Source organism: Dendropsophus ebraccatus, chromosome 8 (assembly GCF_027789765.1).
Source record: "Dendropsophus ebraccatus isolate aDenEbr1 chromosome 8, aDenEbr1.pat, whole genome shotgun sequence".
In the NCBI taxonomy this organism is placed as follows: Eukaryota; Metazoa; Chordata; class Amphibia; order Anura; family Hylidae; genus Dendropsophus; species Dendropsophus ebraccatus.
Genome location: NC_091461.1, coordinates 91,457,466 through 91,473,298, shown reverse-complemented (window position 1 = coordinate 91,473,298; position 15,833 = coordinate 91,457,466). Strand labels below are relative to the sequence as shown.

At 39.8% G+C, this 15,833-nt stretch overlaps 1 protein-coding gene and 1 long non-coding RNA gene across 2 annotated transcripts in view; one reads left to right on the top strand and one right to left on the bottom strand.

Annotated features, from left to right (window-relative positions):
• LOC138799564 (zinc finger protein 585A-like) overlaps nucleotides 1-15,833 on the bottom strand; it is a 97,310-nt gene that overhangs the window by 26,742 nt on the left and 54,735 nt on the right. The window lies entirely within an intron of this gene.
• LOC138799618 (uncharacterized) lies at nucleotides 1,916-7,235 on the top strand. The gene is made up of 3 exons (XR_011364284.1): nucleotides 1,916-2,123; nucleotides 5,845-6,274; nucleotides 6,697-7,235. It is a non-coding gene; the product is annotated as an uncharacterized lncRNA (long non-coding RNA).

Below are 15,833 nucleotides of genomic sequence, written 5' to 3'. Positions count from 1 at the left end.
GTACAGTTACAGTGATATCCATTTTATATAACTTTTGTTCTAGTTTATGGAATTATACTATAAAAACTGTTTGTGTCTTGCATATTGTAAGGGCAGTAATATTTACATTTTTTTGCCAATGGAGTTATGTGAGAGAGTTTTTTTTTTTGTGGCATAATCTGACATTTTTAGTGGTACCTTTTGGGTACATGTATCGTGTTGATAGCTTTTTTTTCTATATTTTTTTATATTTTTTAGGGGGCGGGATTAATAAAAAAATTGTCATTTTGGTTAGGTTTTTTTTTATTTTTTTTATTTTTATAGCGTTAATCGGGCGGGATAATTAATATAACCGGTTAATAGACAGGGTCATTACAGATGCGGCAATACCAAATATGTGTATCTTATTCATAGGGGATCATTTATAAAGGGGGATGGGGAATGTGTATATATATTTATATGTATTTATTTATATATTATATATTTATTTAATTAACTTATTTATGTATGTATATATTTATGTATTTATTTAATTAATTACTTAATTATGTATTTATTTGTGTGTGTTTTTTTTTTTTTTTTACTTTCACTTTTACAGGTATATATATAATGCAGTACAGCACCTGATCTGTGCTGTACTGCATTATATAGTGAATGGGCTGTCAGTGTTACACACTGACAGCTCATTCTAACGATCAGGTCCCTGCACTGTGCAGGGTCCTGATTGTCACTAGCCATAGTAACCCAGACGCACCGGGTAGCGTCTGGGTTACTATGGTAACCCGGGGGCGCAGCTCCGGGGTTCGGCTAGCTGGCAGCTCCCGGCGGGGGGTACTGGAGGCTCCCGGTGGGGGGAGGACTGGAAACTCCGGGCGGGGGGAGGACTGGAAGCTCCAGGCGGCGGGGGGACTGGAGGCTCCGGGCAGGGGTTGTGGCTGCAAGCTCCGGCCGGCCAGGCGGGAGGGGGTGGCGCTGCAAGCTCCGGGCGGCAGACTGGAGGCACGGGGAGGACATCAGTAGTGGCGGCAGGAGGAGGCAATGTGCCGCAGCCTCCTCCTGCCGCCCGATCGGCGAGGGAGACAGCAGATCTCCCCATAGACGCTGCGGTCACAACGACCGCGGCGCCTATGGGGTTAACTGTCATGGGGGAGCACGGCACCCCTCCGGGCAGTGGCAGCAGGAGGAGGCTGTGTGACCCGATCTCAGATATGGACAGAGGGGGGAGGCAGAGAAGGCATGACGTCCAGGGACGTCATGATGCATTCTGCCACGGCTTTTCATGACGTCCCTGGACGTCATATTGGGGGAAGGGGTTAAAAAGTTTCTGAAAAGAAAAAGTTTAGATGTGAGCAAATCTTATCTCATGGCAAAAGCAAAAATAAAAAAAAGTTGATTGCTACATAAACCAAAAACAGCATAACAGGTAAATGCAATAAAATCTCCACAATGTGATCTACTATGTAACCACTATATTCACTAATAATAACCAATCAGTGAATTCACAATCGTCAGTAAGAGATTCTCAAAATTTCCACTTCTTTTTAGTCTTTTGACTTCATTTTGTACCTAGAAAACGTCTTTATGATTAGATCACACAGGTCTAATGACTGGTCACATGGTCACATCTCTTCCTTTACATAATCATATAGTATAATACATACACCAATAATATGAAGTAACTTGGCGCTTATTACAGATATAATATTTGGATCCTACTGAATTATCTCTTGTCTGACTGAGATCATCACATATTACACATAAAATAACCACCATAGAAATACAAGCAAAGTATATACTATACATCATCTAAGGTTTCAAACTTTTTTTTTAAATATACCATATGATCCTTTTTGTAATAGTAGCATTGGTATGGATTCTTTATCCTTAAACCTATCTTTTGACTGACAGGCCTCTTTACAGACACTTGGACTCTGGGCCTCAGTTATATCGCTTCTTTTAAGGCCACTAGTATCACCTCAGACATTGGCTTTGTTTTCTCCCATAGCTTTGGCTGACCTGTAAAGAAGACACCAGTACAGACAAGGACATACCTATATGGACCACCTGTAGCAGTTGGATGACGTCCACTAACATTCCCTGAAACAGGCAGGAAGATGACAGACTATGCAGACAGGCACTTTACGGTATTACTTACAGTAGGTTATGGCAGGTGTAGATAATACAGCCGTACACAACCCTCTCTGCTATATTTGTTGTCCCCTGGGCCGCCCAATGTGAGGATACTACACCACATTACACATGGCTTCCTTCTGCTGGTTTTGTCAGATAACTTACAGTGAGATACAAGGCGGTTGGCAAATAGTTATTGGATGCCATCTTTACCCCGTACCTCCTCTCCATCCGCTGGTCTCACAGCTTGCCGCTGATTGTCTCTGGAAAAGACTTAAAAACAAACAAATCCACATCTCCCCCTCCACCTGTACACTATGTACGGTTACCTCAGGAAGAGACTGGAAACATCTCCCCATTCCCTTGTACGCTTTGTAGAGATACCTTGGGAAGAGCACAGAAACCACAGCATCGGCAGCTTCATCCATCATCCATCACCCTTTTTGGCATCAGGGTTTGTCTGCTTGAACGTTGCGTCAGCCGCTCTATGGCAGCTTTTCTTCTTTGAACAGTTTTTTTTTTTTCTTTTTTTTTTTTTTTACAAGTGTTTTTGGTAAGCCCAGGGACCAAACAAATCTCTCATTTGCCAATTAACCCATAATAGTGGGCTTCATATAGACATCTGCACAGTTACCTTCAACCATCTTACATGTCTCAGTGATTGTCCTCACCTCCAGCTTATGGCAGGAGCGGTTTCTGCAGTGGAACGTCACGCTGCATGGCGGTCACCATATATCCTTGCGTCTTGTGTCATCCATCTTTGAAAAGTCTGGGATAATCTACAATGAAAACTTTTAAACTTTCATTAATATTTGGGCTTTCAATTACATTTTCTTCTTTCACAATTTAAAATATCAAACACAATAAGTAACAAAAACATCCTTATTCAAAAAAAAAAAATCAAAATATTCACCTCTATCCCCTCCCCCATTCGAATCTACATCAAGAGGCAACAGAGATGCTGGATTCAATGCACTTAGCAAAAAAATATATATATATTGGGGGGCATAAGGAGTGCAGACTGGAGCCATAGATATGGGTTTGGCTTTACTAGGGATAAGACAATATACACTCACCGGCCACTTTATTAGGTACACCTGTCCAACTGCACGTTACCACATAATTTCTAATCAGCCAATCACATGGCGGCAACTCAGTGCATTTAGGCATGTAGACATGGTCAAGACAATCTCCTGCCGTTCAAACCGAGCATCAGTATGGGGAAGAAAGGTGATTTGAGTGCCTTTGAACGTGACATGGTTGTTGGTGCCAGAGGGGCTGGTCTGAGTATTTCAGAAACTGCTGATCTACTGGGATTTTAACGCACAACCATCCCTAGGGTTTACAGAGAATGGTCCGAAAAAGAAAAAACATCCAGTGAGCGGCAGTTCTGTGGGCGGAAATGCCTTGTTGATGCCAGAGGTCAGAGGAGAATGGGCAGACTGGTTTGAGCTGAAAGAAAGGCAACAGTGACTCAAATAGCCAACCGTTACAACCAAGGTAGGCAGAAGAGCATCTCTGAACACACAGTACGTCGAACCTTGAGGCAGATGGGCTACAGCAGCAGAAGACCACACCGGGTGCCACTCCTTTCAGCTAAGAACAGGAAACAGGCTACAATTTGCACAAGCTCATCGAAATTGGACAGTAGAAGATTGGTAAAATGTTGCCTGGTCTGATGAGTCTCGATTTCTGCTGCGACATTCGGATGGTAAGGTCAGAATTTGGCGTCAACAACATGAAAGCATGGATCCATCCTGCCTTGTATCAACGGTTCAGGCTGGTGGTGGTGGTGTCATGGTGTGGGGAATATTTTCTTGGCACTCTTTGGGCCCCTTGGTACCAATTGAGCAACGTTGCAATGCCACAGCCTACCTGAGTATTGTTGCTGACCATGTCCATCCCTTTATGACCACAATGTACCCAACATCTGATGGCCACTTTCAGCAGGATAATGCGCCATGTCATAAAGCTAGAATCATCTCAGACTGGTTTCTTGAACATGACAATGAGTTCACTGTACTCCAATGGCCTCCACAGTCACCAGATCTCAATCCAATAGAGCATCTTTGGGATGTGGTGGAACGGGAGATTCGCATCATGGATGTGCAGCCGACAAATCTGCGGCAACTGTGTGATGCCATCATGTCAATATGGACCAAAATCTCTGAGGAATGCTTCCAGCACCTTGTTGAATCTATGCCATGAAGAATTGAGGCAGTTCTGAAGGCAAAAGGGGGTCCAACCCGTTATTAGCATGGTGTACCTAATAAAGTGGCCGGTGAGTGTATATATATATATATATATATGTCATAAACTAGTTTGCTCTAATCATCACAAAACTGTTAACCCTAAAAATAACAAATAAAAAAAAAAAAAAATAATAATACATCTTACACTCGGCTAGTCCAATTTAACCTTCTTTTGCTATAAATCAAATAAAAGACCCCTTATAGATGAAATGTAAAACATACAAGATATAGAATAATTCTTTTTATCAGAATTCTTTTTGTCAGAACCTTCAGCTTAATTTGTACCATTATTAGCTGAAATGAATCCATTCCTCCAGTAAGCGGCTCTTATCAGTAATGGCCCTATTTCACGGCACTTTTTCGAACGATTATCGTTAAAAAAATAGTTCAAACGACCGCTCGCTAACGATATTCGTTCAGTGGAATAGCTATAAACGAGCGAACGACAAGAGCGAAATCATCGTTGAGTCGTTCACTATCTTTTTTCAACATGTCGAAAAAAAATCATTGGTCTTTGAACAAGAATTGGCAAATCTTTTCGTTGAATAAAAAATCGTTAAATCGTTCTTAAAACGTCTTTCAAAAGTAGGTGTGTTGTATTCTAATTAGAATTAACTAGTTTAGTTTGATTCGTTCGTTTGAACAATGTAGTAGCGCGGGTTCATACCACGTGGAGGAACGTTTAAATTATGTAGGCGTGTTCTAAGATACGTCATAGGCTTGAAATGTTTTCTATTCGTTCGTAAAAACAGAGGACACGAGCAGTTTGTACCGAGCATTCCTTCACGTACATTCAATTATAATTTTCTCAGAACGTTCGTTCGAGGATATTCGTTTGTTTCTTTTTTGTGTATTACATTGATTAATCCATGGAGAATTGTATCTTCTATCATCCATTTTACTTTAAATTTAGGATCTTTTTGTTACTATTTAAATTTTTCCATTATATAAATGGTATGTGTGAGTAACAAATGTTCCATCCGTGGCAACCATAAATTGGTTGATATATATATATATATATATATATATATATATATTTTTCTCTCTCTCTCTCTCTCTCTATATATGTATATTTATTTTAAACACAAAAAAAATGTAGTTTTTTATATATATATATATATATATATATATATATATATATCTATCTATATCTCTCTCTCTCTATATATATATATATATATATATATATATTTATACATATTATATATATATATATATATATATATATATATATATATATATATATCTCTACATATATATATATATATTTAGATATATAGAGAGATGTTTATATATATTTTTACCTACAAATGTATATAAATGTACATGAAAATATGTAATTTTTTTTGTATTAATTTTAAATATTTTAATGTATTTTTTTCATAAATTATTTGTTAAGCATTTTATCACATGTATATATTATTATTTTAGCAATTTGCTTTACTAATTTTAAAAATTTAGTTTTTTTCTCTTTTTTTAACAGAGTGGAACACGAAAACAATATCATGCGTGATTTTATAGAACTATATCGTTCCTTACCTTGCTTGTGGCAAGTGAAAAGTACCAATTACCATAATCGTCACAAAAAAATGGAAGCATATGAAAAGTGCATTTCCTTTTTTTAAAAATTCTATCCTGCTGCCGATATTAAATTTGTCAAGGCCAAGATACAAAATATGCGTACAGTTTATAAAAAAGAATTGAATAAAGTTGAGAACTCCAAAAAATCGGGGGCAGGAGCTGAAGATGTCTATGTTCCACGTTTGTGGTATTTCGATTTGCTGTCATTCACGCGGGATGAGGAAATTGGTAGAACTTCTATAGGCTCTTTACCGCCTGCCGAGTCGAGTTTTGAACAAAGTCCTGGACCTAGTGCCTCACTTGATGAAGAACTATTGAGTGGGAGTGAAAATGTAAGTACTGATCAAAAATGTTTATACCAAATCTCTAAATCGTATTCTAACATTGCCATTTTGGTTCTGCAAATTGTGTTAAGTTCAACCTCTTCTTCCCGGGGAACCGGCTGATATGTTGCACTGGTAGAGGACCTCATCTTCTCAACCGCAATGTTAATTGGAAAATGCGTTGTGGGGGGAGTAGGAAGGGGTGGATTTTGCAGCGCACGGTGGTGCTTGTGGTTTTCCGGCAAAACCCAAAATGCTGTAATAAACAAAGTACTACCTGGGGATTATAGCAGCTTCACTTTTAATGAATCTGCGGATACTGCCACTGTACAATGTGATGCCTTCGTATATGTTCCAATGTTGCTGTGAGTAGTGTACTGTAGCATTTCGGACTAAAATTCAAGATATTTGCTGTTATTTATTTTCTATAGGCCACACAGGAATTGCAGGAAAGCATAGAACCAAATGACACTTCCACCAGCAGCTGCAGGACAAGTACTCCTATAGACAGTTCATCTTCTTCAGTTTTGAGTACACTATCCAATATGCTGCCTGCAGCAGGAATGGAAACTCAACGTAATGGAAAGAAAAGAAAAATAAGCGAAATCCAAAAGAACCAGTGAGGTGCTAAAAAAAAGCAGATTCATTTTTCTCAGGGGGAGGAATAGATGAATATGAATACATTGGTGGCAACGTGACATCCAAAATGCGGAGGATGGATGAAACTCAAAAATACCACTTTGAAAGACTGCTAACAGAACTCCTCTTAAAAGCAGTTGCCAAAAAACTAGATGACAACACAACCATCTGTCAACGTCCACCTATTTCTCCGCCTCTGCCTCCAAATACAATGCAAAGTCCACGACCACAGCCATATGTACAACCACATGATTATTATTTTTCTTCTGGTTACCAAGGCCCCAATTCAAGCCAGGACTATACTTTCACACATCTATAGTTTTGATATTTATGTATAATTTTTTTGTATGATGCTTTGCACTTTACCTAAAAGTTTTTTAGTTTTTTTTATATTAATTTTATGTTTCAATGTTAGCGATTACTTAAAGCCATTGATAAATAAAAAAATAAGAATAAATGTTTTTTACAGCCAAAAAGTTTTGCAGCTGTCTTTACAAATACTTGTTGTGTTGCATTACCATTATTGTTACTGACACCATGCTTTTAATCACAATTGAATGTCAGGATAAATGTAATATTGATTCAGGTCCTATAATGAAATAATTTTGACTGTCCAATAGAAGCCAAATATCATCAACACTACTGTAGTACTGGCTAGAAGATAACTACACACAACAGACTATAGAGCTTTCAAATGTGCTCTCACAGTTTGCACAGTCTTGGGTTTCTGCAGGCAAGCCTTTTTTTCCTTGGCAAACTCCACAAGAGATAAATTTTTCAGCATATCTATAAATGTGAAGTGTTTTTTTTAAGATTAGAAAGGTCACGACTACTGGAGTGGATTTATGAAAAAATTTCATTGGCTATATACCCATAATCCAACCCCCAAAACCAGTAGGACCTTCATATAGCTGCTTTTAATCCAAGGTCAGTCCTGGGGTCAGTTCACCAGGGGATGCACTACAAGTTATCATCCTTCAGCGTTGTGTGTATCGGCCAGGGCTTACATTGCATATTCATTAGCCTGAGAACACCTCTCCGCCCTTCATCCCCTATGTCCTCTACATTTGGACTGACCCAGGAACAATGAATGCAGCTTGACCTTTGCACAGGTGTATTAACGATACAGCCCATGGTCCATATGCACGCAGCTGAGAAATAGTAAGCAATGAGCCTGAAGGTTTCAAATAATGAGGAGGGTGGGGAGGGAGGACAGAGAGGATGTGACTGCATATACAAATGTAAGCCCCAGTCATTAGACACAGCGCTGCAGGATTATAGCTTTTTTTTTTTTTACAATAACTGCATCCGCTGACAAACGGACCCCATGACGGATCTTCGGTTACAACATGGTATCAGAAGTTAAAAGAGATGTGGGGAAACAGATTATGTGTACAGAACCTCTTTAATATAAAGTAACATTGAGGGCAATTTAAAATGACAAAATTTAACATGAGCCGGGAATTATTAATCTTGACGGCTCCAAAACCCCTGTGCAGTCACATTGAGGTGGCTGTAATTTGTGTTTAAAATTGCCCTTCTGGGAGGTTAATAACGGACATGGGTCAATCACTGTCGTAGAGTCCGCTTTCAGCAAGAACATTTTGCATACAAAGTTTTTTGGGATAGCCTATTTCCTGCATTGCGACATGACATTTTCATGACCAAAAAAAGAAAAGAAAATGCATGTAGCGGACTCCCCGCATGTCCTTACAGCATATGTATTAACATGCTGGAAGCGGCGGAACAGTATCCAAAAGTGTGGCACATCTGATTCATTACAGTACAGTACTTATGAATACAGTGCCCTAACTTCAAGACTGTAATGACAGATGCTGTCAGGACAAAGGAGGACTCCGGTACATCCATTCAACATCTGTGTTCCTTCTAGCACACGGAAAGTGTGAATGCACCAAAAATATCTGCCATGTTAACAATAGACACAGGGACGGTGCAGGGTCACATGCTCCGACATGTAGTCCATTTTCTGGACATAACTTCACACAGCAGTACAGCACAACCTGTAGGAGAGTATGAATATAGTTCTCAGAAGTACACACGGAGCAGCTGAGAAAAAGTTTAATATAAAGTACTGAAAGTACTGAGCCGGTAAATAGGGAAAACAAGGTCAGTAATACAACCCTATATACTGGTAACAATTGTACAAAATGTACAATCATGAAGTCATGTTAACTTAACATAAAATAACTTATGCATTACAAAACTTGTGTAACATTTACAACCTGATATGTGAGCATTACATTTTTGGCATGCCAATTGAATTTTAAGATTCAATGGTCACTTGAACATTGACCTCTGAGCAGGGGCGTAGCTAGGATTCATGGGGCCCCATAGCAAAAAAACTGTATGGCCCCCCCCCCTCCCCCCAATGCGTATGATGCCTGGAGAGCTGTAAGTGTTTAAATGTTCACGGAAGTCTACTGATGCAGCTGTATCAGTACAGTCCTGAAAAGATTTATACACTTCCAGCATCATATTGATATGATGTCAAGAGCAACTTCACACTCTGTAACCTCTGTGGATTACGAAGTGTGGATATAAACCCTTATATTTGATTCTAGACAGTTATTCTTAACAGTATTATATAGTACTAAATTTAGGAAGCAACGAAGTGGTGGACTGACACACTGACTCGTGTCACAAAAGGTATTTATTAGGTGAAAAACACACATACATGTTGTGTAAGTCTTAATAACAACTAGGACAGGTTATAGAATACGTGTACCTATTAATCCCTGCCTAGTCTCTAAAAAGGGTCCGCTAGGATAGGGCGTCCCCCTCACCATACATAAGTGACCCTACACTAGTAGAGGAACGCAGTCCACTTGTCCGACCCTTAGTGTAGGTTAAGAGGTTCAGTAGGTATCAGGTGAGTAATGATGACTAGTTCATGTATGCACTTATGTATAGTCTTGTAGTCAGGCTATTTATGGATCAGTAGAGATTCGCTGGCCACTCAACATCCATGTATTAATGTAAATCGGGCTAGTATTAGATTAGTAGGAATTTGTAGAAATTCAATGTCCACTTGTCATCTGACACATTTCCCCCAAATAGTACATAACCGGGTTCATCAGGGATGGTAGTGGATTCCAAGACCACTGGAGTGGTGTGTGAGATCTGGTGAAAGAAGTGCATCTAGGTCAGAAAGGTTGTCAGGTGGACATATCGGTACGTGTGTATATTAGTAAGATAGAAAAAGCATGCGTCCATTACCTCTCTGAGATATTAGATAGTCGTTGAGCATATCATAGGTTGTAGAAACAATAGATACTTCTGATCGATGTAGGCAATATTGTTATATCATGGGAGGGTAAGAGGTTTTCCCACATACATGAATAGATACATGAATTGTAGTCTGCAAAAGAGATCAGCAGAAAAACTGTTTATGCCGGTTAGAGAAGGTTGTGGCGCATGGCATAATGATGTCATTGCGCCGCATGCATTCTGTGGGACGCAAGTGAGGGCAAAAGGTTTGCCCTTCCTGTGTCTGTTGCCAGAAAGGATATTGCGTGTGTGACGCCGGTGACGTCCCCGCGCGTCTGGTATTGGTAAATGTGTATTTGCAATAGGCTATTTGCACGAATTAATTAACAGTATTATAGAATTTACCTGCCTCTTTATTAGCCGACAGAGATGATCCGGATGTTTTCGTCACGTTTGGACAATGTGAGAATTAAAACCCTGAAAGCAAATAAAACCGAAGCAATCAAATTCCATTCTATTGTGTTTCCAACTGGTTATTTTTATACATTAGACTGTAAATACTTACATTAATTGATGACGAACGCCCAGATGTAAATGAACAAAAATGTTTTTCAACCAGAACCATACTTTAAACAAAAGGTTTTCAACATTCAACAAGAAAACAGTAAAGCACTATGCCAACCTATAAAACAAAAAGCAAAAATTCGTTTTTTTTAAATCCAGCCTAGTATACCTTTTCCCATTTTGTGTAAACAGCTCATGTATACCATGAAACCAAAAACCTTAGTATTTAATATAATTGTAACAGTTAGAAATCCATGTAGTAGTTTCTAGGTTTAAAATTTTGTTACCATTTAGTCACAAACAATGTGGGAAATAGGGTATACATGAGCTGTGCACATACCTGGACAAAGGATGTCAAGTTAAACAGTGTAAAAAATATGAAAATAACTTCATGCAATTGAAACAACACACTGATAAACTCTGACAAATAGAAATGGGTGTACTAATAAAACACATTAATATTATCAGTAAATTTGGGTTGGAATGTATCTGTGGTAATAAATGAAGAAGATAATATTAATGTGTTGGCAATAAAATGGGTGAACTAATCTGCTTGGACTTAAAACAGGTTCATCCAGGCAAATTCTGGGTCTAAGTAGAGTCACCCATTTCTAAAAGCAAAAACTTTTCCAACTTGAATACTCACTCATTACATTATTTTTCAAAACTGACGTCTACGTGCCTTGCTTTCAGCAAATTTGTCAATAATGCTGTCTATGACATTGTACTTCTCAAATAATTTTTAATCAATTTTACTTTCGAGAAGGACCTTTCTGCAGAAGCCAGTCACGGGAACAAAAAAAAAAAGCTACGCACACCTCTGATAAATTAAGATGACAGAGCACTGTTCTCCACTAAGAGCAAATCTGCAAGGTCTTTCACGGACAGTGCCTTTTGTATGTCATTTTTAAGTGCCGATCTAAAACTAAGAAGCTGCCCTGGAAATGCTGTTGAAAGATCTTTGTCATACTTTTGCTGAAGTTTAGATGCAGCTTCAAATAAAGCATCATCAGATGCAGAAGCCAAAACTTCTGGCTGGATTATTTGAAAACGCTCAACTACTTGATTCATTCCTTTAAACCTGTTTTTCAGCTGACTTATAATTATATCTAGACAGCTGTAAAAAAAACTGTAACTTTAAACCTCTGTTCGGGATCTTGTAGCCTCTCATCCACACATATTTCATCAAAGTGATGTTTCACTTTAGGAACTCGTTTTTGTTCAAAATGTGGAGAAATTTTCCAGGTGTTTGCCAATGAGACAGCATTTTCTTTGGCAACTTCAAAATTGTTCCTAAACCTAGAAATTTCTTCAGTGACATTCTTAATTAAATGTGTTGCTTTCGACAAATCCATGCTTTCAGCTTGGAGCATTATGGATAGGGCATTAACACTTTGAAATACTTTAGTTTGAAGGACCACTAAGAATACAAAATGGAATGACTCCATTTTCTTTTTTAGTCTCATTGCCTCATCTCTTTCACTCTTTTTGGATGAGAGGATGATGATTTTTGACAATGTTTTCAAAACATCTGGAAAGCGAAATCGCAGAGCAAGCAATGCCTCATAACGTGACGACCAGCGTGTTGGGCACAATTTCTTTAAAGTTACTGTAGACTGGCTTGTGAACGAAGACAGAATTTCCCAACGCTTTACACTTTCTGCAAAAAATTTATATATGGTTTGAACCACATCGCTAAAATTGGAAAGCTCAGTAATTTCAGAAACAGCATCCTGAAGCACTAGATTCAAGTTATGTGTAGCACAATGCACATAGAGAGCGTTTTCTTCCTTTAGTAATATTCGAGACTGGACACCAGAATAGACACCACTCATTGTAGCTGCACCATCATAGCCCTGACCTCGACACTTATCTAAAGAAAGACCATGCCTATCAATGCATGCCAGAATATGTTTTTCAATACCAGCAGCACTCTGGTCATGCATGGCCTGGAAGCCAAGAAAACTTTCAAGTATACAGACATCTGTAGCTCTCATATTATTGTCTCTCTTTACAGACACATATCTGACCACCTGACTCATCTGGTCTACCTTTGCAATGTCCTGTGTGGTGTCCATAATTAGTGAGTAAAACCGAGCTTGGTGCACTTCAGATAAGATCTCGTTTTGAACCTGTGTAGATAAAATGTCAATTAATTCATTTTGAATTTGGGGACTCAGGTATTTGGTTGTGCGCTCAGGTAACTGTAGCAGTTGCTTTAGAAGAGGATCATACTCGGCTAGGAGCTCTATGATTGCAAGAAAATTACCACTGTTACTTTTTCCAATTTTCTCTCTGTGACCACGAAAGGCCATATTTCTAGCCATTGTCAAGGTGACATTAACTATTCTTTTTAAAACTTGCCTCCAGAAGTTTTTCTCTTTTCTGATTTGCCTTTCAATGTCTTGGTCTATAGTTCCCTCCCTTCGCCACTGATCATAAACCACACACGCTTCAACATGAGTATGTGAGGATTCGTGAAGCTGAATTTTGGTAGACAAACCCTTCCAATTTTTTATGCCTTGGGCCCAAGCTGGGGTTAATCCCATTTTTTTGTGGTCGCCAAACAGCCAACATGGTTCGCAATATGCTGCATTTAATTTTGGAGAGTAACACAGCCACATAACGGGAAATGTCATGCCTGTTTTGGTTACTCTGTGATAATACGCCTCTGAAAAACATCTTTTTTCTAAATCATTATCTCCTGGGAAAGGTCCAGGAGGTCTGCAAGGACCATTTGAGATTACAAATCTTTTTAAACTTCCATCAGTTATTGTTACTGGGAAGTTTGCTCTGTCTGTCACATATTTTTCAGTTGCAAGACTTTTGATTAATTCGCTGGTATCAGATTCCATGACAGATTCACTACAAGGCAACTCAGTTTCATCTGAATGAGGGAAGTCTTCTATACAAAGGTCTTGACTGTCTGCTTCAGTGATACTGCCAGTTTCAGAGATACTGCCCATTCCCTCGGATGTACTTTTTTCACTAAACTGTGTAGATTCCTGCACTACAGTCTCAGCAACTGAGGGACAAATACTTTCTGACATAAGGCTGACATTTTGAATGTTCTCAACAACTGAAGAACTTTCCCCAGTGCTAGAAGCACTAAAAAAAACTAGTAATTTTGGGGAGTTTTTCTGATCTCTGGCTTTCCCCTTTCTTTTTTTTACGCTTTTGAGCACCACTGAGATGTTGGTAGGTTGACATAATGATAACGTTTTTTTTTCTGTAGAAAGAGTATAAAGAACCTTAAATGTTCCCTGTTTCAAACACCTCCAGTTCATAGCCTATGTGACTCCTAACTTATGTATAAATCACTTCATTCACCTAAAATGACCCCTTACCCCACAGAACCAGCTGCAATGCCTTGTCACTAGGTGCCCATATTTCCTGCAATCTGCTTACCATTGCCTGTTAAGGCCAAAACTTCTCTAGCAACAACCTCAGCAAGACAAATTGTAGTTTTGCAACAGCTGGAGGGCCGCAGGTTGTGCACCCCTGACTTAAGATATGCAGCCGTCCAGGGGGTGCTTACAGTGGTGTAGCTAGTACCATGAAGGCAGACCACTCTTCAATGAATGCTGAGAACCAGAAGGAGGGAAGGGTTGGGGCATGGGCCCCCTTGGAAGTTGCGTGGTCTGCTTTCATAGTAGCTACGCCAGATCACAGTTGTAATTAAGATAAGAATTTTATTTACCTGGAAAACACCATAAAAACAGCATCTCTCCAAAGTCTATCGTGTGTTAACGCCTGCAGAGCTTTTGAATCTCAGCCTGTCATGTGTGATACCAACTGCAGAGCCAGTGTATGTTAGGGTACTATTACACGGAACGATAATCAGCCGAGTTGGCCCGATTCGTCCGATTATAGCTTCGTGTAATAGATACAACGATCGGCCGATGACAACAATCATCAGCTGATCGTTGATATAGGTTTGAACCTATAATTGCGGCCAGTGACTGAGGATATACATTACCCATCCACGCTCCAAGGCTGCTCTTGCGATCCACTTCTCCCCGGGTCCCGCGCGCTCCAGCTTCAGAGTGGCCTGTCTGAGCTGACAGGCTGCTTAGCCAATCACAGGCCGGGACTGCCGCGGCCTGTGATTGGCTGAGCAGCCTGTCAGCTCAGACAGGCCACTCTGAAGCTGGAGCGCGCAGGACCCGGGGAGAAGCAGACTGCAGGAGCAGCCCTGGAGCCTGGATAGGTGAGGGCAGCAAGGACATCGGTAACGATGTTCTTGCAGCCCTTTTTAAACGATTATCGGGCCGTGTAATAGGCCCAGTAAACGAGCCCTGATCTAGCAGATCGGCGCTTGTTTACAGTTGTTATCGGGCCCCCATCGGCCCATGTAATACCACCCTTAGCCTGTCATGTGTGCAACAGTCTCAAGAGCCAGCTTATCTCAGCCTATCATTTGTGATTACAGTTTACAAAACCTATACTGTATATCTTATCTTGTACTGTGGTGCTGAGGTAGTGTATCTAAGCTGACCATGTGTGATTCATTCTGCTGAACTTCTGTAGCTAAACCTATAACCTATGTGATACTATATACTGCACTACTGTATTGTGTGATACTGGCTAGGATCTAAAAGCACATTTCTTGTCTATGGATGAGCATGTACAGTATACATATATCAGGATCCAGAAACACATTCCATGACAACAAGGCATGCACATACAGTATAAGGTATATTATATATGAAGATATAAACATATTGTATACATATTAGAGGGGTATAATATATATATACCCCTCTAATATGTATCTAATACATACATATATACTGGATTACATATATCTATAGGGTACGTATGAGGCGTACAAATGAGGGGATGGGTGCAGGTGATGGGGCCCTAAGTGGTGTGTCCTTGCATGGGGCTCCACAACTGGCCTGGGTCACACAATAGCTGCTAATATAAACACATCAACAACAGGCCAGAGGGGCAGTGTGAAGCAAAATTTATGCATTTTGATGGTGCCCATACCTTGATATCGCAGGTCTTCCCAGCAGGTCACGTAAGCGCAACAGGCAGCAGGTGATAGATGGAGGATGCAAGCTGCTCCTCTGAGACTCCGTCCCAGGGTGGGCAAGGAGGGAAAGGATCGTTCCAGCAGAGGTGCTGCAAT